General features: G+C 36.2%; 1 protein-coding gene and 1 non-coding gene across 2 annotated transcripts in view; one reads left to right on the top strand and one right to left on the bottom strand.

The window, feature by feature from the left end:
* Positions 1–24,499, bottom strand: part of Stpg2 (sperm tail PG-rich repeat containing 2) — a 380,862-nt gene that overhangs the window by 242,523 nt on the left and 113,840 nt on the right. The gene's annotated exons all lie outside the window — the stretch shown is intronic.
* Trnak-cuu lies at positions 19,885–19,957 on the top strand. Its single transcript has one exon. It is a non-coding gene; the product is annotated as a tRNA-Lys (tRNA).

The following is a 24,499-nucleotide window of genomic DNA, read 5'->3' as shown; positions in this document are numbered from 1 at the left end:
AAAAAGAATACAAGCAACAATAGTCAAGGCAGTATGTCAGTACCAGAACCAAGCTATCCTACTACCACAAGTCCTGAATTGTTGTGCAATATTATTTTAAGATGTATTACACTCATTTATGCAGTGGAATATTTGTATATTTGTTTAATGTTGCAAAGATGGGCTACATTCTTTTATGTTACATTTGTTTAACTCTGTGAAGCTGTATTATTTTTCCTGTATAAAATATCTGATTTGTCCAATAAAGAGCTGAACAACCAATATCTAGGCAGGAGAAAGAATATATGTAGGGCTGGCAGGCAGAGAGAATAAACAGAAGGAGAAATATGGGAAGAAGATACTGAGGACTGAGAAAAGGAGTAGAAGAGGACATCAGGGTCCAGACACCCAGCTACACAGCAAATCAAAAAGTAAAATGTAAGGAAAGGAATACAGAATAAAGAAAGATAAAAATTAGTAGCCAAAAGATAGACAGGCTAATTTAAATTTTAAAAATTATAAAATCTGGCTAGAAATAAACCAAGCTAAGACTGGAAATTCATAAGAAAGAATATTCTTCTATGTATTTATTTGGGAGCAGTCTGATGGGCACCCCAAAAAGCAAAGAACCAAAGAATTAAAAAAAACAACTATATTTTGACATACTAATGTGAGGCTCCAATATCCTTAGAGCCTGAGAAAGTTGAAAAAAGAGATATAGCTCCTTTAAGCAGTTCTGCCTTATAGCAGAGCATTTAAGCACCCTTTCCCATGCTTCATAGAAACAAAATACTAAGCCAAGAGGAGGACTCAGCTGTAACTTAGCAGTTTAAAGTTTGCTCACATGGTAAGATAAATAAATAATAAATAAATAAATAAATAAATAAATAAATAAATACTAAAAGATAGGTGATAAAAGAAGTCCAGATATAAAAAACTCTAAACAGGTTACAGTGTGCTTTACAATGTGCACAGGCTTAGAAAAAAATAAAGGAAGGAAGGAAGGAAGACAGTATAGACAGTCACAGAAAGAACTAGTTTAAAAATAATAAAGACTTTAAAGAGAGAAGAACAAGTAATACAATAGGAAAAGTGAGATAACAATGAGAAGTCCCCATGCTGTCTGCATCCTAATAGAACACTCTGTAGATTTTGAATTTTTGATTACTGGTAAGCAAGACAGCTGCTAAAAGACATCAAATTCAAAGAGGGACTAATAAAATAAGCCAGCCTACAAATTTTAAGAATGTCTTAACTTTAGAATGGAACTCAAAAAAAAGCATGCTTTAGAGAAGAGGTTTTGCTTTTATTTCCACAGGAAATGAGAATCTGTGGATTCATTCAGGGTTAATATGGATCAGGTTTGTGTGAAAAGCTTTTGTCAACAAGTTCTGTATCCCAATTAGTCTCAGAAGTGAGATGTGTTTTAAGTTCGAACTCCCTTCCCCAAAGGCATAGGACTCTACTGACAGTGATAGGTGAGCTACCCCACGTTTGTTCTTTCCTTCCTGGCTGTGTTTATGAGACCAGAGCTAAGGTGACAGCTACCCCACTCAGCACCTTGCAGCCATACTAGCTGGTTTGGTATACTGTTAAACAAAGAAGGCAACATGTTCTACATGTGACCTCCAGGAAAGTTTGTGTCAGTTTGTGAAATTATTGTTAAATATTTTCTTTGCATTTTTACATTTTCCTTCTTTCTAAATGAGACTGTTGTAAAAGGAGCTATGGGCAGTATCCTAAGATTGTAAGCAATGTGGAAAACATAGAACTGCTGAGACACTGCGTGACATTAGAGCATCTAATAATTTACATCGCTACTTGAAGTTTCACTAATTTGAGGGATAAGAACAATAATTAATGTAGGAGTACATTTCTCAGGGACACAAATTTTTATCTAAGCATAGCTATCAGCTAAGCTGTACTAAACTTAGAAACTACCATGTTCAGCTTACTGTAAACCTCATGCTTGGAGCCACAAGTCTGAAGTACCGATGGCCATGCTGTAGCTATGATCTGTGCTCTAGTCCTAGAAGCTATGTGTCTTACCATACAGCTCCTCCATCTCCAAAGCAGCAGTAAGTCATACATATTTCTCATTTCTCTAACTTCCCACACCTGAAGGAAATGCCTGGTGCTGATAATTTATATGACTATAATGGGCCTGTCTGAATATAAGGAATAATGTCCCTCTTTTAACTTCAAATGTGCCATTTAATATGAGCAAGATCAAATGGTCAGCAGGCCATATTTATATAATTGTGTGTCTGTGTATGTAGCAATAATATTTAAAGAAAAATAGGCCATAGCCATGAATTTATGAGACAGCGGCATGGCGTGAACACAGGAAGAGTTGGGGAAAGGGGAGAAATTGTGTAAATCATATAAAATTTTTAAAAAAAATAAATGTGTTTGTAAAGATCAATTTGTGCCATGTTACAATTTAGCCAAGGCAATGGTGTTTCCTCACAGTCACAGATTCAAAAATTAGAATCAGCATTTTTAGGAAACATCTTAGAAATCTGTGACAAATAGGGGATTTTTCACAAGATGAGAGGCATCACACCCATTAATAGCTCATATATCTTGAGTCTGGCTTTCAGAATGGTTCATCCTGAATAACAGACAAACCATTTTAATCAAACCACTTAAATTGGGTTTATGAACATTGAGACAGTATGTTATGCATTAAGTATCTTAATGAAATAGCCATTGAAAATCTATTGTCACATAAAGTTTTACAGCTGAATTCTTACAGTTATGGACAAGAAGAGATCTGAAAGTATAAAAATATGAGGTACTGGGAAGAAATACAGAAGACGTACAATCCTGCTTCCACTTTCCTAAGTACAGATGCGGTGATGGCAGATGGAGGTGTTCCTGCTCTCTGGGGAAACGTGACTATAAGATCCTCAAAACTACCATTGTCTGAACAGAGAAGGAGTTCCCATGGATAGTGTTTCAGATTCTGGAATCCGGGCTGTTGAGATGGCTCAGGTGATAGAGGTGCTGTCGGCACAAGTCTGACAACCTGAGGAAGGAGGAAGGAGAGCACCCAGTGTCCTCTGACCTCCATACGTGTGCAACGCCACAGGTGCACGCACACAATAATTAAAATGTTTTTTAGCTTAGATTCTGGAATTACTTCTTTCAAGCAAACAATGTTGTAGGTAGTCTTTTATGCGGGTGTATTATGAAGTTAATCTTTTCTTTGACAATAGTAATAGGTCTGTTAAAGGCAATCAGTAACCCTTGTATGTCACTCTTCCCTCTGTGTTGAATGCCCATGAAGTTAGCCAAATACACTGTTCAGTAGCTCCTCAGGACTATTGAATACATTCCATACCTCTGAATATCTATTTTCAGAACAGCACTCTGTGGTCATTGTCGCACTGTCTTGGGGCTTGTGTTTGGTACGAAATGATGCCGTTAAGATAGTTATTCTTTGATACATACGGCAGAGACTATGGGTTATCTCATTTGCATGTTTTTCAACTTCCTTCTGCTCTGCCTTGCTGTATTTTAGAAACTATAAAGCTGGAAACTATTTTTCATGAAAACTGTCACTACTAGTGATCCAAGGATGATTTGTTTTTGTTATTCAAATGCATTTGTGTAAGTCTGGATATGGAAACAGGTTATATGAAAGAGGAGGCTGGGCATGAGGAATTCCTTGCTGGAGAAAATGTATTCAAGGCAGTATGAGTCAAATTGAAAGCTTCAGCAAAAGAAAGCAACTCAGGCATGCAGCTTCCTAATCATGCAGCAGCAGAGGGGTTCTTGGGCCAATAGCTTATAGTTGCAAACTCCTATTGCAAAGTCAATTCCTAAGTGCACAAGAGTAGAAACACTTCCTGATGGAGTACTGCTTTTTCTGTATTCTTGAACAACAGACTACTTGCTTATTGATCCAGTTAACATTGGCATAAGCAGCTAATTGACAATAAGATAATTCTACTTATACTTTATAGTGTTTTTCCAAAACTATGCATAGTCTTTTGCCTTCACTGCCTGTGACTGATAATATACTTGTCCTTTGGTGCACGAATCTTCATGTATTATCTGCTTATCTTCCTGACGATTTGTTTCAGCTCTTTGAATTGGAGGATTCATGTTTTCATTTTATATTGTGAGGGAAAAAATCTCAGCCATGACCTCCCTATTTTCTTTCCCAAATTCTGTCAATTAACAACTTTCACAAATCCATTTAAATGCAGACTTGGAATTCCCTGTCTTTTCTCCTCATGTTTCTATTGCACTTACAACTGGATTACCAAAATGTACCTAAGAGTCCACTTATGTTTACAACAAATGTACTCTTTTGTATGTACTAGAGTCTTTCTTCCAGAACATTAATCACTCTTCTAGTTTAGTTATTAACAAAACAAGAAACCTGAAAGTTTTTAGCACTTTTCCCGATAACTAAGAGACTGTACTCCAGGACTAAGGCTCATAGCACCAATGTCCAAGACCTTCCATCAGCCAAGCTAAAAGGAGGTTCACTCTTACAAAGATCGTATGATAGCAAACTAGGCACCCCATTCCACTCCTGTTTGCTTTTCAGGACCAGAAAGCCTACAAAGAGTTCAAATTGATATTTGAACAGTTGTAAGCCATGGAAATATCTTAGCTGGCAAAGTACCTACTGCCCATACATGAGAATCTAAGTTCAGCTCCCCAGAACCTATGTAAAAACTGGCCCTTATGGTACATTTCTATAACTCTACCACTAAAGTGGAATAGGGGCAGGAAACAAGCATATCCATGAAACACATTGGTCAGCAGCCTGGCCAAATTGATGTGCTCCAAGTTTAAATGACAGACTAAACCTCAAAAAAAAAAGCAGAAAGTGACTGAGGAAGACAGAGAAGCCTCCAGTCCACACATGTGCATCATACATGTGCACACAGGTGCGGGCATGGCCCCTCCCCTACGAGCACTTGAGTGAGATCAGGAAGACATGCAGGCTAGGACAGAGGAATCCAATAAACAGAAATGCAAAACAAAAGAAAAACTCCATTTGAAATTTTGGAAGTAAAAGTTCAAGTCAAATTGAAAATTTGGTTGAAAACTAAAAAAATACAAGACAGATTATCAGGGCTTGAAAAAGAGGGACACAAGTTACAGCATTAGATAAGAATAAAGAAAAAGCAAAGTGTGAGCCTAACATACAAGACCAGTGAATTACCATTGAAAGAACAGAACATATCAAAGATGGCTGAAGATAAATAGAGAGGTATGAGCTAATAAGGAAATAGCAATAAGGAAATAGAAAAAAACCCTCGAGTAATAAGAAAGGGGATATATATATATATATATATATATATATATATATATATCCTTTAGTATTACAAACATACTAGAAAAGAAATTTCCATATCATATAACGGTAAAAACACTACACATAAAGAAAGAAGAAAGAATGTTGGAAGTTCTAAATAAAAAAAAAATTCCAAGTGACACATAAAAGAAAAGCTATCAGAACAGCAAATTCCTTAACAGAAACTCTGAAAGCCAGGAAGACATGTAATGATAAACTTCAACCCTTGGAAAATCAAGTAACTGTAAGCCAATATTAGTATGCTGAAAAAATAATAATTTGTAATTTAAGAAAAAAATGAATCCTGTTGGCAGAGGCTGCTTATTTCCCGGCCACCCAGACCCAAAATAATCACACAGAAACTATATTAATTACAACACTTCTTGGCCTATTAGTTCATCCATAGTTCTAGCTAACTCTTACATCTTAAATCAACCCATTTCTATTAATCTATGCAGCACCATGAGGGTGTGGCCTACTGGCAAGGTTCTGGTAAGCTCTGGCAGGCGTCTTTCTCCTTCCATGGCTACATGGCTTCTCCAAAATTTTGCCTTCTTTATCCCAGCATTCAGTTTAGTTTCCCTGCCTAGTTCTATTCTGCCCTGCCATAGACCCAAGCATCTTTTTTATTCATTAACCAATAAATGCAACACATATATAGAAGGACTTTTCAAACCATTTCCCCTTTTCTGTCCAAATAAGAGTGTTTTAACTTTAACATAGCAAAATAATTTTTTTAAAAAAAAAAGGGTATCAAGCAAGAATTACAGTTATAGTATTTACATCTACTTTATCTTTTATAATAACTAAGGAAAACTATAATTATAACTGTCTATTCTTCAATTCCAACAAAAACTCCAGAAGGATATAATATTACCTAAGTTAAAAGAAAATACATTGTAAGCAACTTCCAAAACTAGAATTGATGGAGACATCTCACTACCTGGACAGTCACCCAAAGTTCTTCTGTAACATTGGGGCAACTATCTTCAGCCTACAGGTCCATAGTATCTGGCAGACTTTTCCATAAAGCAGGAAATTTGAAAGACTGTTTCACCTCTATTGGCAGTTTGTCAGTTATTTTCTTCTGTATCCTGCAGAATGTATGGTAGACTCATGAAGCAGGAACCCTGAAGGACTGTCTCACCTTTTTTAGGCAAGTTCAGCAATCACTTTTCTTATATTCTGTTTGTCCTGTCTAAACACCATGCAGCAAATGAATCCACTTTAACTGAGTAAAAGCTAAATCTGCCATGCAGATTTAGAAATATCTCTGTATATGGTGGCAGGAATCCACCACGCTCTCCTGCTGTGTACTCCTGCAGACACGATCCCTTCCCCTGCCCAGGTCACAAGCACTGAGTCATGGGTATGTCCTCAGCTATTTTCCTCCTGACTCTTAGTGGGTACATAAGGATCCAAACCCAAAGTGGGTGTTACCCAGAGTTGAGGAGTTAAGTATAGCTCCCACCCATCAGTATCATAGCTTGCAGTAATGGTACCTCCACCATATTGAAAGCCTGAGAGACAGGGATGAAGCCAGTATCCAGGGATGCTGCAACCAAGCTGCTTACCATTTTAAAAATGCTCCTGGTCAGAAAATTATTACAGATATGCAATAAAGGCAGATTCAGATGAAAAAGACCTCTAAATGGGTCACAATGTTGGATAAATATACATAGCCTGAGAGAGAGGGGAAAAGAATATAGGCAGTTATAATATAAAAGAGTACAGATAGTCATAGATTAAAGGAGTAAAGATAATAAAAAAATATTAAACTTGTAGAAAAAGTAATAGAGTAAGAAAATAAGCCACACAAGCATGGAAAATATACAGAGAGTCTGGATGATGTATATTATTGTGGTTTCTTTGAATATTTTGACTGTGAATGGGCTAAGAAAGACATTTCATTGTACGGGTTGCTAAGTTAAATCAACATATACACTTTAAAGGTATCTTGACTTCAAAATTTGGGTCTAAGGATATGATGCTTTGGATAAGAGGTTCTATTTTTGTTTCTACAGAAGATAAAAAGCTGTGTGTTCCTTACCGTCTAAAATGATTTGCTCAAACAAGACACCCTGAAGCAGAATCCATCCATGGAAAACAGAAGCTATGGAAATCCATATCCATAAGCCAACACTATAGAAAACACTTTAAGAAATGCTCCATAAATAAAAGAGGACAACCATGAGAATGTATATATGAAATGAAAACAATCATCACAAAAACAGCAAAATAATAATTTTTACATAATTCTCAAAACTAATTATAAAGTATAATAATATTCAATTTTCCAATTTAAAAAAACAAAAACAACAAAAGCAGACTGGTGTTAAATAAACAAACAAAGGCAGGACCCAGTTTTCTTCTGCCTACAGGAAATACAGCTCAGGAGCAAAGGCAACATCTGACAGTGAAAGGCTAGAACAAGAATCCAAGTCAGTAGTGGTGACACAAGCCAGTAGCAGATGAAAAAAATAGGGTGGAGGACCATGAGAAGAAGATACTCCACCTTGCATCCAAAGAGAAACCCTCCACCTTGGACTTCCAAATCTCTAGAACTTTTGGGAAATAGTGTTTTTTTAAATCCCCCCCACCTCATAACCTCCATTGTTTAGTAGTGTGTTACATATGCATATATGTCTTTACTTCACAGTCAACATTTGGATGCTGTATGCCTTGGGATTAGTAATAATGGTTAGGTTTGCAATGCTGCTATAAATAGTCACATACATGTTACTTAGACCTTTGTTTTACTATCTCTTTAAAAATCTCCTATGACTAAAACATCTAGGTGAATTTTTAACTATTCCACTTTTGAAACTAAACTGTTTTCTAAATTTGTACAATTTTATTTTTATATATTAATTTACATAATTACACAATTCTCTTATATATTTACTCTAATGGGCACTGACCCCTAAATTGGGAGAGCGAGAAAAAAAGAAAATGACTAAATTTAAGAAAATGTATTCAGTAATTATCAAGATTTTAAAGTATAAAGTTTATAGTAGGTATACGTGGAAAATAATTGTTTTGGATAATATAAAATAAATGTTATATTCCAAAGAACTTTTGCAAATATTAATTTGATATTTTCTGAAGTTCATCCACAGGAAGCATGGCATCCTGCATACTGTCAGTAATAGACTATACAACAAAGTTTCGATATTACTTTCTTATTATTTAAGTTGAGATAAATTAATACAGAATATAAAAGAACTGAAATTATTTAATATGTAATATATAAAAATGTATAAGGGATAATGTCTATGTCACAATTGTGTTCTAACATATAATACTTAGTTATTTCCTAGGATTGCATTCAGATTATACTCTTTTTATTTCACATCATGGTCTCATAAATAAACAACAAAATGTTATTAACGTATTTGAGATAAAGTGTGTGTATTAAATCAAAAAAAGTAGAAATAACCTTATGTGCAATAGAAATTACATAGTAATTTATGTCAAAAGTTAACTTCATTACAATTGTAGCTGGCATACATCTATTTCTCTAGAGCAAGCATCAAAATCATTATGATTCTGTGAATGTAATGCAATCTCAAGTGAATGCTAAAAGAAAAAAAAATCTCTCTTCCAACTAGCGCATTAGTGGGACTTGCCTAATTAAATCAATTGACTTCCAATAGAAAAAAAGCCCCTAAGTGTACAGTATAAGTCTCATATGAAGAAACAGATGTAATCAGGTACTTACTATGCACATTAGGAAATTGCTGGAAAATGTTTAATATGTGAATTATTTTTGGTATATAGCAAATCATAGGTCTAGGAAAGATTTTAAACTCTAGTGTAAATGCATAATGTGCAAATTCAGGTTTTAAAAAATCTATTCTGCTAATGCTTCTTTTATAATTAAGCAATGGTATCTTAAAACCATTTTTATAGAATTTTATGTGGGACCATAAAATGCATAAATTAATTTTCTAAGTATAAATGCCATATTAAGGGGTAATTAGAAAGGCCTGAGAGAAATTATCATTAGCATACATGCTGCTTCCATGGTTTTCTGGTGTTTAGGGAACTGTTCTACTTTCCTGGAACATCTTTTCAATACTACTAATAAAACGTATTTAAAAGTTGAAGATATACTACTATCTGTAAATTTTCTTTTACATTTTCTTTTTTATTTCCTTTGAGAATTCCATACTGTGTTTACATCATTCTCCCCATTTGCTTTCTCCAACTCCTCCCATATTTCTCCCACTCCTTTTCAAACATTCATGGCTCTTATTCTTTAATTATAATTGTTACATGTATATATATATATGTACATGTTTATAAATATAATCTGCTGAGATGATTTAGCATTGCTTTTGTGCACTTAGTTTGACCTCTTGGTATTGGCTAAAGCTATCAATCAGACTGTTGTTCCTCAATCAGACTGATTCTTCCCTTTTCAACAAGCATTAATTACTCTGAGTACTAAATGTGTTTTATAACCTAAGATTCCAAGACTTCCATAAGCCTCCCACAAAATGGTTCATTTTTTTCTGCTCTGTAGATCAAGCTGGCCTTGAATTCACAGAGACCTGCCTGTCTCTGCCTCCCAAGTGATAAGATAAAGGCTTGCAGCACCACTGTTTGGCTAGCTCATTTTTCTTTATGTCTGAAAATTCCATTCTGTCTAAAAACTGCACCATCTTTATTTCACTGTTACTAGATACTTAGGTTGGTTCCATAAAATAACTTTTGTGAATTGTTTTGCAATAAACATTCATATGCAATTATCACTGACATATGTTGATTTGGAGGGGTATAGCTGGGTCATTTGGTGGTCTGTTTTTGTGTTCTTTGAGTCAGAGTGTGTTACTAGCTCAGGATAGCCTTACACTCAAAGGCTCCCCCCCTCAACGTTCTGAGTGTCAAAAAATAGATGTGTGCCATCATACTGCGCTTCAAAATCAGCAAGGGCATACTCTTGAAAGGGGGCACACTTTGTGGGAGTGTGGGTACCTGAAGGAGGGAACTGGGGGATAAATATGATCATAATATTGTGTATATACATTTAATCCTTAAACATGAAGTTAAAACAATTCAAAAAGAAAAAGTAGATCATTACATAAAACCACAGATGACCAAAATACAGAGAACAACTAACTGTGGGGTGCCCAGTACCAGAAGGCTTAGGGAATATCACAGGACACCACAGAAGAAGGGGTAGAAAGATGTTAGGAGCCCAACAGCCCGAACAAGACATCGGCTGCAAGATACTGTCCTCTACACATGTGTGCACCATGAAACCTCAATGGCAGGTGTGTCCAAACACACTTTCTTTAAGACGACTTGCCAATATGGATGAGGCAATTTTCACAAAGCCTAACCCCCAGCAGGAGAATTTAATGTGCAGCTCTTGAGGGAGCTGGGTAGATGGAAGGGCGAGGAGTAACTCTGGCAAGAGTGGACCACATCGTGATTCCAGAGAACAAAAGATTCTGTCTGGTACTGAGATGAAAGCTTGAACACACAGTGGAAAAAATAAAGATTTTCTTGATATCCCTTACAATTCTAAAATATTATGATTTGATAGTTATTATTCCCTTGAATCTTCATTAATTAGATTTTACAAAAACATTTTTGATTATCAGTAATAGTCTTGAAATATGTAACCAAACTCATAAGCAGGCAAGCAAAAAATAAATTATTCAAAGATTTAAGGCATACTTATGATCACAAATAAAATGACTTAAAATATATTGGAAATGGGATAAATTTCTGTTTTTTGCTCAGTTAGCATGAAGAGTTGACACTCTAGCATGAATTATGTGATTTCAAAGGATGGCATTCTCTGAGAAAACTCCCTCATTAAGTGTACTTTATCACTCTACATTTTAAAGTCCACACAGGCTGCTACACTTTTTTACTTCTGTGATCTGAGTCATTTCTATCCAATACAAAAACATCTAGAGTAGAATCTGAAGAATCCTCCATCAGAAGCCTCGGTCTTGCTCTCTATTACTTAGTAAGACTTAATTATTTTAAGGTCAAACTTTCAGCATCCGCCTTGAATATATTCAACTAGAATATCACTATGCACAACAAGTAAAAGCCAAATGATCTAAATGGTGGTCACTGTTCGTGGATCCATCTGAGACAGCTAAGATCAAGTGCAACAAATTACAGTGACATGTAAAGAATAACAGGGTGTTATAGGCATTGGTTTATCTGAGGTGGGGAAGAAGTAAGGATGGGAAATAGCACATATACAAGTGTAAATAAGTTTTAATGGATTGCTTACGGCTAAGTGTTGACTAGTATAAGACATTAGGATCCCATGGACACCCACAGACAGCACTATGGTGTGTGATCTCACAAAGAATATTAGGGGGCAGAGAATGGAACTACATACAGAATGTCTCATGGTACAAACTGAAGAGAAAACTTGTGCCACCGTCGAAGAGCCAAATGTTCCACTCCAAACATTTAAACATTTCCTACATGTAGTAGGGAACACAATGATATTGATTTGGGCAATTTCTTTTTGGGATATGAACTCAAAAGCACATGAAAAAGCAAACAAAAAAAGTTGCATCTAATTTTAAAATCTTTCTGTATAGCAAAATAAAATATTAACTGAATGAAGAGACAATATATAGAAGAGAAAACTGTGTGTTCAAACTATCCAGAAGATGTAAAAGCTACTCAATTCAATAAAACAAAGCCAATAACCTGCTTAGAAACAGGGGAAAGGGCTTTGGTAGTGATTACTCAACAAAAGATAAGTCAGTCATCACAGATGTATTAAAAATGTCCAGCATGATTAACCATGAGTAAAATGCAATTTCAAGTCAGGAGGTACCATTTGACATTTGTCAAGATTATCATTAAAAGAATTTTAAAAAGTCAATGACGTAGGGAAAGGGGAATGCTGTGTACACTAGCATAGCCATTAAAGAGCAAGGACATTTTTACTGTTTCTAAGAAATGGAATGACCACATGTTCTAACTAGCCTATGTGTGCACATACAGTCAAAGAAAATTAAATGAGTATGCCAAAGAGACGCCTGCATTCCCATCTGCAGCATCATTCACAAAGCCTGAGATATGGAAGAAACATAAATGTCAATCAAAAGATGACCACACAAAATGTGACAAACATACAAGTGATGGTAAGTTGTAATTGTCAACCGGACAGAATCTAGAATTACCTGGGAGATGGGCTTCTGGACATGTTTATGGGGATTGTATTGATTAAGTTCACTAATGTGGGAAGACCCACCGTGATAGTTTGAATGTAACTGACCCCCAAAATCTTGAGTAAAGTGGCACTACTGAGAGGTGTGGCTTTTGGAGTGGGTGTGGTCTTGTTAGGAGAAGTGTGTCACTATTGAGGGCAGGCTTTGACATTTCTTAGGCTCAGGATACCACCCAGTATCGACTTCCTGCTGCCTGCAAGACATAGAACTCTCAGCTATTCTTCCAGCACATCTACCCACATGTCACCATGCTCCCTGCTATGATGATAATGGACTAAACCTAGAAAGCTGTAAGCAAGCCACCCCAATTAAATTTTTTTTCTTTATAAGAGTTGCAATAGAACACCATAACTCAGACACCCACTCACTGTGAGGATTGCTGTTCCATGACTGAGATCCTGAATTGTGTAAACGGAGACAGGGAACTGAGCAGAAGCAAGTCTTCATTCTTCTCTGCTTCCTGATTCTGGGTGGGATGTGACCCTGTTCACATTTATGGTGCACTGGTTTCCAATTTATGACAAATTATACTTTTAACGTAACACAAAGTAAACCCTATCTCTCTTATGTGATTTTTGTCAGAACATCTTACCAGAGCAACAGAAAATGAAATCTAGACAGCAGAACATTCTTCAGTTACTTGGAAATAATGAAATTGTGTCATCTATGAAACTAAAAATAGCCTGAAGGACATTACATTAGAAAGAAGAACCTGGGTACAGAAAGACAAACACTATATGACCTTGCTTGTGTATAATATTTAATTTTGCAATCCTGAAGAAGCAGTAAATAGCAAGGGAGTTACCAAGGGCTAGGGACATTGGTGGCAATGGACTGGAGAGCTGTTAGTCAAATAATAAAACTTCCATTAGACAGGAAAAATAAGGTTAAGGAATCCATTCTATATTGAATTCCCAAAAAATGCTGAGTAGATAAAAGTGTTCTAACCACAGGAAATAATAAATGTAAGAGGTTATTCATATGCTAATTGACTATATTTAGTCATCCCACAATGTAGATACATACCTCAAACCACGATATTATACCCTGAAATGAACATGGTTTTGACGGTCAGTGTGAAACTAAAGAGGCTTATGACAGAAATTAGAGAAATTGAAATGTGCAATAACTTGAGGTGTCATTACCAAACTCAAGTTGGAGTGGTCACATGAAGAGTGAAGTCCTAAGTAGGGGAAAGAGGTTCTTGGCTAATAGCCAGGCAGAAACAGAGCTCACCTACAACTACAGGGGCCTGCACTGTGTCAAACTCCCTGAATGAACTATTGCCCTGAACCTCTGAAGGGAACATACTTTTGTCAAGAGACTTCTTTGCGCCTAATTATACTCTATAACCCAGCTGAGCTATGCTGTTGGGAACTGGAGATAATAAATGGTGTGTTATTAAGATAGTGAATTTGTGGCAGTCTGTTACAGTACTTAAAGAAAAATAGTACCCTCCCTGTTGGTCAGATAATGTATGCCACTACAATTCTTTCTCTGTTTGACTGCCAGGTGATGGCTCCTCAATTTTCCATCCATTTTTGTTCTTTCTGTAACCACTTCAGAGCAACATAAGCCATATCAGGAAATTTGCCTACCTTGTTCCTACAAGACTATTTGCCATTATATGCTAGGAAACTGTCCTATGTCCCATGTCCCCCTCTGGCCTGAAAGCTGCACAACAGAAATATTCAGAGTAGTTCAAACAATGCTTGACCCATAAAATGTTAGAAGATCAAATTTTAATTAACACAATAATTAAAAACTACTAGAAGTCATGGGGAAAACCTTTGTTATATTTTTATTTTTTTAATACAGGCCCTCACTCTAGCACAGGCTATCCTCAAGCACAGGCAATGCTCCTGGCTCAGCCTCCTGAGAGCCAGCACTACAGGTGTGAGCCACATATGCAAAGCCTAGGAGCAAAATTAAAATTAAAATCATAAGTTTTTAACTCAATATTATTTCTCAAAACTGATAACTTTATTCTGCCTTTATAAGATACTATGCCTTTGCAGTTACTATATTCTTTGTCTTAATCTTTATATGTGGTGCTGGGAAGTAAACCCTAGGTATGAATAGTAAGAAAGTATTCTACAGTGAGTTACATATCCAGGCCATACTAGAACTAATCAAATCACATTAAAAGTGGCTGACAGTATTTTTGTTTTGTTTTGTTTCACTGTTTTAAGTATAAAATATCAAATTCAAGATCTCCTTCTAGCTTTATCAAAACATTACTCAGTCTCTAGCTAGCTTTTCAGTAAAGCCTCTTAATCCAGATTTGTCATGATGCTGCACATGTCAACATGGGAATTAACTGTATTTGCAACCAAATGTCAATGCGGCAAAGAACAGGTCTTTCATGACTTGCCCGACAAGACCACTAAGAGAAGAAATCTCAAAAGGGTCTACAAAAACAGAACCATATCTGAAAACTAGAAGACAATACAGATGGCTGCTACTCATAGATTTGTCCAAACCAAATTTTAACAATATGAACTATTTTTTAAGAATAAAATTCATACTAGCCAAAGAACAAGTTTTATTTTTGTTTTTTTGAAGGCCAAGACTTGTCAAATGTCAAATACGTAAATATGTTACTCATATATGAAATTTGCAAAAGTAATTAATAACTACTTGGATGCATGACTTTTTAATTATCATTTTAAAACTTAAAAGGAACAGATTTTATAAAAATATACAAAACTGAAATTACTGTTACTCCATTTTAATTATGTCCACGAAGGTCAGTGAATAAAAACGTATACCATGGGAACATATACCATGTACTCATCCCATTCAGTGAGCAAATCACTGAATCTTATTTGAATATCTCAGAGTAACTGCATAAATATTCATATAAAATGGAAAAAATACTGGGTCAGTATACTTTAAGAAATAAAATGAAACCAGAATACTAACAAATAAGATAGAACTTTGACCAAAGATCCATAAATATTCCTTCCTATGTGAGGAACACAACACAGATATTAGTCTATCGGTAACTGAATATATATCATGAAAATAGCAGCAGAATTCATATACTGATTCAAAACCATGATTACTTTCATTAAATCTGACAATAGGGTATATGGCATGAAATTCAACTACTTTCAGGAATTAAGTAAAAACTTCTAGTTATTGTATTTTTCTATATTTTGCTCAATTTATTGACAATTTCATAAATATATATTCATATATATATATTAACTTCATCCCCTCCACCTCTAATCTCCCTCCCACCCCTATTGCCCACCATTCTGTGAGATTCTTTCCCATATTCATGTCTTTTTGTCTTGTTTTGCCCCCACTGAGTTGAATTAGGGTCATCAGTGTGATCATGGATTTCGAAATACCAACTGGAACATTGCAGGTTCATCAATAGGTACACCAGGAAATACAGTGTTTGCCTCTTCCCCAGAATATATTAGCAGCCAATAGTTCAGCAGGAAGGTAGAGCCACATGGGCTTTCCCCTCCCAGATCTACGGCTGCCAAGTCCCATTGCAGGCAGCTCATGCTTCAAATCAAAATGTATTACATAAAAAATTATATGTAAACTACCATAAATCTCTCAAATTGTGAATCATTTCAGTTTGTTATGAATAATTCTGATCCATATTTTCATGAATGTGCCAGGTGTGATATGGCACATCTATAATCCTAGCACTTGGCACATAGAATGGCAACATAAGGTGACCATGAGCATCCAACCTCAATTGTATGAAAAATTCAAGGCCAGCCTGAGCTATTTACAATATCTCAAAAAAATAATTTTTAAAACTTTTATGAATGAGTGTGATTTGTTACATGAAAATAATCTAGTATCCAGAACTGATCAAATAAAAGGATAACCTACTACATAACACGGAAAATATAAGCTCAAAGAAAAGAATAAAAAGTGTTTACAGTCTAAATTATGTAGTGGCTCCATGAGTAACTTCATAATATACTGCCCTGGCCTGAGTATAAAATCCTGGGCACAGTTAGTCCATCAATCATTAGTAGAAACATAGGTTCTTATTCTAAGTCAACAATGATAAATAAATGCATTTTTCATTCTGCCTGGAATGCCTGGGTTATATTTGCTTGTTTGGAGAATGTTAGATATTAGATGAGATGTTTTTGATTTATGAGTGAGAGGTTTCCAGGTCAATCAATGACTTTCAAAGTTACTGCAATTGGATTTAGCTAATTTGGCCTGCTTCAACAAAAACCCTGCATTGCTAAATGGAGTCCTTTGTATTATGGAAAAACACATACACTCCCTGACACAAAGCCAGCACTTTTACTTATCAAACTCCTTATAACTCCCAGACATTGTCCTGGAGATCAAATGAGCCTCTTGAAATCACAATTGTTTGACAGGATTGCTTTTGAGCTTTGTAACATGACCTTGGGAGAATTAGCATCAGGCTCAGAACTCTGCAAGGCATGAGTCAGGCTCAGAAGTTTTGTGTGAAAGAAAGCAACACCATCTGTAATACCATATAGCTGTCACTTCCTGAGGAAATTCTCGGAACTGAATTTTTACGTATTTAATACTGACACACTGAAGCAATAACATCAACAAAAACTTCAAAGGCCATAAGATCACAAGAGACAGCCAAGGAAATTGTCAGGAGTAGAAAATGTGACATGTGCTATTGATCACAATTAATCTGAAAGTAGCCTTAGCAAGTTTCTGTAGGAAACAGTAATGAAAATCATAGAGGCAGCACTAAGTTACTTTTCACATATGAGCATAAATACTCAGAATTTCCTTTTATTTATTGTTACATTATTATTCTTATATCTTATTTAAACTAAATAACAGAATAACATATAAAAGCAAATAAAAGTTTCCAATCTTTTTGTTTTAGATGGCATATACTATATGCCAAGAACTTTGCCATCATGAGTCAAATTGTGTCTAATCCAAGTAGCAAAATGCACGTTTTTGATAATCACTATTTTAGAAGATCAATAAGTTGAACAGAATCACAACATTCAAAATCATGATTTCCACAACTTGTCATTAATCTTTATTTATGGTTTTCTTGTCAGCTAGCAAGCACTGATAAAATCTGAGTCCTTGTGTGTCCTCTGGATCCATATACCAAAATAACTGAAGTTCTTAAAAATGTAATAGTCCATCCTACAGCAATCTGAGCAAAAATGTCCCACTATGTTGTTAACAACAAAGGGTTTTGCTACTTTTGTTACTAACAGCCTAAGGAATGGGCATTCAAACAGGCAGGGTAACCACAGCTCAGTTTAGACGGCTCTCAGATTTCAAATGAAAACAGCATCAGCAAAAGTTATTTTTAAAACACTAGCATAAGTTTCAATTTCCTGAGTTTTCCCTTACCACCTAGATAAAATATTTATTGTTATAAACATGTTTCAAAGTAAACAGAATCTATACAATTTAAATTTATACTTTACAGATGATTGCAGAACACAATTAGATTTCGGATTAAGGGGTTTTTTTCTCCATAAATCTCTTTGATGGTTTAAAATCCCATTCAAGTGTTTATTGCCACCTCTTTAATGAGTAAAGATGAGGTATTTGGACGTTTATTTTTCTTTTTAACATAAAAAGAACATACAAATGTAACGATTTGTAATTCAGGCTAAGAACCTATAGCTAGACAGGGTCTTGAAGAGAACCCATGCTATTATGCTGCCGAGTGGACATAGTACTTAAATATGACTTCTCATGACTTATCCTAAGACCATTATACCCAAGATCAATCAATCTCTCAGCCCTCATCTAGTAAGTTTCCATTTTGTAATATGACTAGCACATCTAGCCAAGGTGCAGAAATAGAGACTGCAGGATATTCAGCCTTAAAGGGGACATATGTACAACAACCCCCTTCCCATACCTCAGGGATCATTGTAGAAGAGGGGCTGGAAAAGGCACAGAAGATTACTTCAAGTGAACATTATCTTCTGAACATAGAAGAGCAGCCGCACATGACCATACAGAGCTTGCACCATTCACAGAACTGTACATTCACAAAAACTGTGCAAGCCTGAGCAAGAAGAGAGAAGTTTGGCACCCAGTTCTACTCATCCCTAGAGATACTGGCAACTGTTAGCTACTAGAAGACAAAGACATGGCTTTCTTTTCTCTAAGAGTGTAGCCCCTGGGTCAATGACCACTCTCCAGTAGAAGAACACACATCCAAGAATATTTGAGCAGCACAAATTAGTCTTGCAGTACTTTTTTTTTAAATAATAGCACAAAGTTGGGTGAGTAGAAAGGGGAATAAACTGAGGGAAACTGAGGGAAAAGTCAAACATGATCAAAATACATCATATGAAACTCTCAAAGAACAAACAAAAAATGACTAATGGTAAATTAGATAAATAGTTCCCACGTGAGAAACCAATCTACCATATTACTACTACCACCAAAGTTATGCTAAAATATGTTTACTTATTCAGACACATGTATGCAATCATATATGCTTATATATGTACATATAGATATTATTAACTATGTATTTTTAAGAAAATATATTTACTTACAATTTAGAATTTCAGAGGTTCAATATCTAATATATTTGTAACCATGCAGATTAAAACATTGTATGTTTTCTCTTTTTTGTGTGTATGTGTGTGAGGGGGCACTTGTTTCAAGACAACATCTCATTATGTAGCTCTGGAATGCACTGTGTAGACCAAGCTGGCCTTGACCTCACAGAAACCTTCATGCCTCTGCCTCCCAAGTGCTAGGACTAAAGTCATACACCACAATAACCAGCTGTACATACTTACATATGGATATTAACTTTATGTTTTAGATATGAGTGTCTCATTTAGAATATCCAGAGAAGTTAGTTAACTAGTAAGAGATCATAAGGGAGGTGGGGACTTTGTCTAATACAGTGTTAAAAAGGGACAAAGGGAAACTTAGAAGAGGAGGAATAAAAGGGGTGTGGATGGAGGGCAGGGTAGAAGAGGGATTATGGGGAGGCATAAACATCAAAGAAGAACTTTTAAAAAACCAATAGAAAATTTACAACTGTAGAAGTTTTCTAAAATATACACATACATAAAGGAATCAAAATGGATTCACCATGTAATAGGGAAGACAGTGCCCCAACTTCATGTGATTCAAAGTAAAACCACCAGGATCAGGAATTGGTTACAACCTTTTTAGTGATTGGACGAAGGGGTCCCTCAAACACTAATGAGTATTACCAAGATTATAGCTTATCTTTCACACTAAGACCATATTGCTGAAGACACCTGTTGCGGGAGGTCCTTCCGCTCCTCCAGCCTATAGCCGTTGAGATACCAGCCCATTGGGGCGTGGTCTCTCTCCCTTTAAAAAAGCGGCCACTTCCTTCTCTCTCTCTCTTCACTTCCTGCCCGGCTAGCTCAGTCGGTAGAGCATGAGACTCTTAATCTCAGGGTCGTGGGTTCGAGCCCCACGTTGGGCGCCATCTGTAGTAATTATAGGAGCAGCGGGGCTGCGTCCCCAGAACCCCAGCCGCACCCCGGCTGCCTCTGGCTTATGCCCCGAAATAATTACACGGACACTGTATTCTTTTAAGCACTGCTTGGCCCATCTATCTAGCCTCTTCTAGGCTAATTCTCACATATTAATTTAGCCCATTTCTAATCATCTGCTGTAGCCCACAAGGTGGCTTACCAGGGAGATTCTAGCCTACGTCCATCCTGGGTCGGAGCTTCATCGCGTGTGCCTCAGAGAGCAGAGCTGTGGAGTCTGACCTCACTTCCTCTTCCGCCCAGCATTCTGCTCCGTTCACTCCTCCCATCTACGTTCTAACCTATCAGGGCAAGCAGCTTCTTTATTTAATTAACCAATGGCCTTCCTCCATCAGACACCATATACTCAGGAAAAAGAATATAGAAAAATATTGCTGGTACTAAGTTGGAAGTTTCACCCCTACTGGCTAGTGTGCACAGTGCTACAAGGTGCTATAAATACTAGCAGAGAAAAGGATAATCATCAGTCTCATTCATCTATGAAACCTGTAAACCATAACAATCTGCCTGCAAGATATGCGGGAAGGTGAATGGATATTAGGGAAATAACCAACCACATTTAATTGGATTTAAACACCACTCTATGAGAGGGAATGTATACATGATATGGCTATTGAGGATAAGAACTTAAGACTGTATAAATCCTGGGCCCAGAAGAAAAGCTACCATTATTCTGCTAAATTAACATAGCAATAAAATGGCTTTCAATGACATATTTCTAGAAAATGGTGAATCACTCAACCCTTAGGAAGGAAGCTTCTACGCGCAGTAGATGATGGTTATCACAAAGACTCACGGCTGGTCAACAAACAGAGTAAGAGATGCTGCAGTACTCGGGCCTGAGTGGGACGCTTTCATCACACCTGTCAGCTCAAGGCCTGGGGATTTCTGTGGGAAACAGGGCTGGAAGACTGTAAGAGGAAGAGCTGGTAAATGATTTTAAGAAAACAGTATTTTTCAGATACAACAGGGCAGAGAGACATGACTTCACAGAGACTATGACTGCACGTGTAAGTCCTGAGCAAGCTCAAGCCAGATAAAAATATCAGCACGAAGCAGGGAAAGTCCCCCCTTAGCCGAGAAGCTATTTATAAATGATAGCTTCTAGGAGAGGAAAGCTCCACAATTTCTAGTACCTTTTGTTTTGTTCTTAAGAGAGAAAAAGAAAAAGAAGTTCAATTAATAGAAAGTAGGGAGGCTCTGCAAGGAATTAGGGGACTGGAAAGATGAAAAATATATAAAATTTTCAAAGAATAAGAGAAAAACAGGAAAATAATGAACAGTTCTGATGTAGCACTAAGAAACTCAAACCTGTGGATGATCTCCCAATAGCAGAGAGACAGGCAAAATGTGACACCATCTGGAAGTAAGACATTGCAAGAGGATCCTAGCTGAGATGTCACCTTCTAATTGCCTCATCTACATATGGATCATGACAAAGGAAGTGAGAAGGTAATTTCTATAGGGTAAAAAGTAAAGTTGAAACTGAAGACAGTTTATTGAGTCTTTCAAAGTCCATACTCAACTTTATTACAAGCATTTTTCCAACTGAAGATCATAAAGAGCATACAATTCCGGATAGACCCGATTAATTAGACAACACAGAATTAGTACTTTCACAGTCATAATCTTAGTGTGCCTATGTGTACATGTGTGCACAGGTATGTGCGTGTAAATTGTGGCACTCTGAATGAAAATGATGCCATAGGTACAAGCCATATATTTACTACTTAGTTCCCAGTTGGTAAAGTACTTTAGAAGAATTAGGAGGTGTGACCTTGTTGGAGGAAGTATGTCACTGAGGGTACACTTTGAGGTTTCAAAAACCCACACAAGGCCCAGTCTCTTCCCCCCTCCCTCTTTCCCTGCCCCTCCTTCAATCAGGATGCAAAAGCTAGCAGGTAATACTTCAGCACTATGCATGCCTTCCTCCCTGCCACCATGCACCCTGCCATAATAATAACGATCAAATTCTCTGAAGCTGTAAACATGTCACCAATTAGGTGTCCTCTTCTATAACTTGCCTTGGTTATGTTATCTCTTCACAGTAAGAGAATACTAAGAAAAACAGAGGTCAATGGTCAACATCTGTATCATCTTCAATTGATTTCTACCTTTCTTCAAGATAGAGTCTCTTACTGAACCTGAAGTGTAAAGATTAATCTAACCTAGCCCTGAAGATCCTCCTATTTCTGCCCACTCCCAGCACTAAGATTATAAGCAAGCATTTATGCATCCAGTTTTTAATGTGGATATTCAAGATCAAATTCAGGACTTCAGAGTAAGCACTGTACCTACAGAGCCATCTGTCACCGCTGTACATCATGTAGACCTCTGTAGAAGATGTCTAAATCAAGGCTAAGAGCACTGAGATATCTAATAGGTCTCTATTTTTGGATCTACTGCTTTGCTGGGGGCACATGAACAAATATCTACTCACCCTAGAAAGGGAATCAGTGGCAGATAAAATTATGAATACCGCCAAAGACCAGCTTTAAAAAACTGAAAATCAAATGAGTTGTTATTAAAGTTACATGCAGGAATATGGGTGTGGGGTTACTTAGAGTAGAAGAAATGACTTAAAACAACAAAACCCGCCCAACATGAGCTCATTAAAATAGAAAACATGGAGTGTGATATACAATCTGGACGCAGCTTAGCAGGTTGGAGAGTATCATTTCGTAAGCAGTTTAGTTGTTCTCTGCTTCTTCCAGGCAGTTCATCTTGTCTATGAGTGTCTTTCACCAAGTCTTACAGCATGTGAATGCTTCAGAAGGGAGGGCTGATTAAATCTTGTCTTTCTCAGGCATTTCCTGAAGCCAGAGAGCTGAGGAGTTTAACAAGCTTCCTGGGGATGGACTGTTTCACCCCTCTTTTAACATCTTGTTTCCTAAGAAGCTTCCTTCCAAGATAGAAGGCTTGAATCTCAAAGGAAACTGCTATATAATACCATCAAATAAGGAAATATGGTTGATATAATGACCCAATAATACAATTCTAAAGAGAAACGTGTACCTTAGTTACAAAGTTTGGAATGAGCTCATCATATCTAAGACAAAAATTCATATTAGCAAAAAAAACTTGCATTTTGGTATTTACATTCTAAGAGAGATGAAGACACAATACATATTTCATAATAATACTAAAATCAAGCTTCATTTCTATAAGAAAATTGTATAAATTGAGCTTCAAGAATAATCTAATGAGTTTTCATAAAATTAGGGATTGAAAGAGAGGAAGATAAATTGTTCCTCTGGAGTGTTAGCAACTGACTTTATTTTTTTCATCTCCATAGCCATTATGTAGCTCAAGGATCCATTATCTTAAATGTTGGCATCAAATGTGCCTCAAGTTTTGAAATTTGTGATTGGAATATTTGCATGCACACAGTATATATGTTATGGAGAGGACCAAAGATCAATACAAAATTCAGTTGTAATTCCTTTTTTTCTCTCTATCTTTTCAATTTGGCATTCTTTTTTTCAGTTGTAATTCTTATATACTTTGTGTACATAGCCAGAAAGCAATTTTATGCAAATTTTATTATTCCTGCATTTTGATTGTTATGCAAATTATGACACCAGCAATAGGATTTTCCACTTGTCAAAGATATGTATTACAAGGACATTAAGCCTTTAAAGAAAGAAATTGAAGAAGATATCAGAAAATAGATATCTTCCCATGTTCTTGGATAGGTAGGATTAACATAGCAAAAATGACAATCTTACCAAAATCAATCTACAGATTCAATGCAACCCCCATCAAAATTCCAACACAGCTCCTCACAGACCTTGAAAGAATAATATTCAACTACATATGTAAAAACAAAAACCCAGGGTTGCCAAAACAATCCTGTCCAATACAGGATCTTCTGGAAGCATCACCATGTCTGACTTCAACCTATATTATAGAATTATAGTAATAAAAACAGCTCGGTACTGTCATAAAAAAACAAACAAGTGGACTAAAGAAATCAAACTGAAGAACCTGACCTTAACCCAACACCTCAACACATATGAACACTTGATTTTTGACAAAGAAACCAAAACTATACAATGTAAAATGGAAAGCATCTTCAACAAATGGTGCTGGTATAACTGCATATCAAAATGTAGAAGATTGCAAATAGATCCATAGCTATCACCATGCACAAAACTCAAGTGGATCAAAAACCTCAACATAAATCCATTTACACTAAATCTTATAGAAGAGAAAGTGGGAAGTAGCCTTGAATGGCAAATGAGACCACTTCCTAAATATAACACCTATAACACAGACATTAAGAGTAATCAATCAATAAATGGGACCTCCTGAATCTAAAAGTTTCAGTAAGGCAAAGGACACAGTAAATAAGACGAAATGGTAGCCTACAGAATAGAAAAAGATCTTCAACATCCCCATATCTTATAGAAGGTTGATTTCCAAAATATATTTTTAAAAAAACTCAAGAAACTAGGCATCAAAATACCAAA

Source organism: Microtus ochrogaster, chromosome 21 (assembly GCF_000317375.1).
Source record: "Microtus ochrogaster isolate Prairie Vole_2 chromosome 21, MicOch1.0, whole genome shotgun sequence".
Lineage (NCBI taxonomy): Eukaryota > Metazoa > Chordata > Mammalia > Rodentia > Cricetidae > Microtus > Microtus ochrogaster.
Note: the sequence above shows the minus strand (reverse complement) of the source record. Positions and strands in the feature narration are given on the sequence as shown.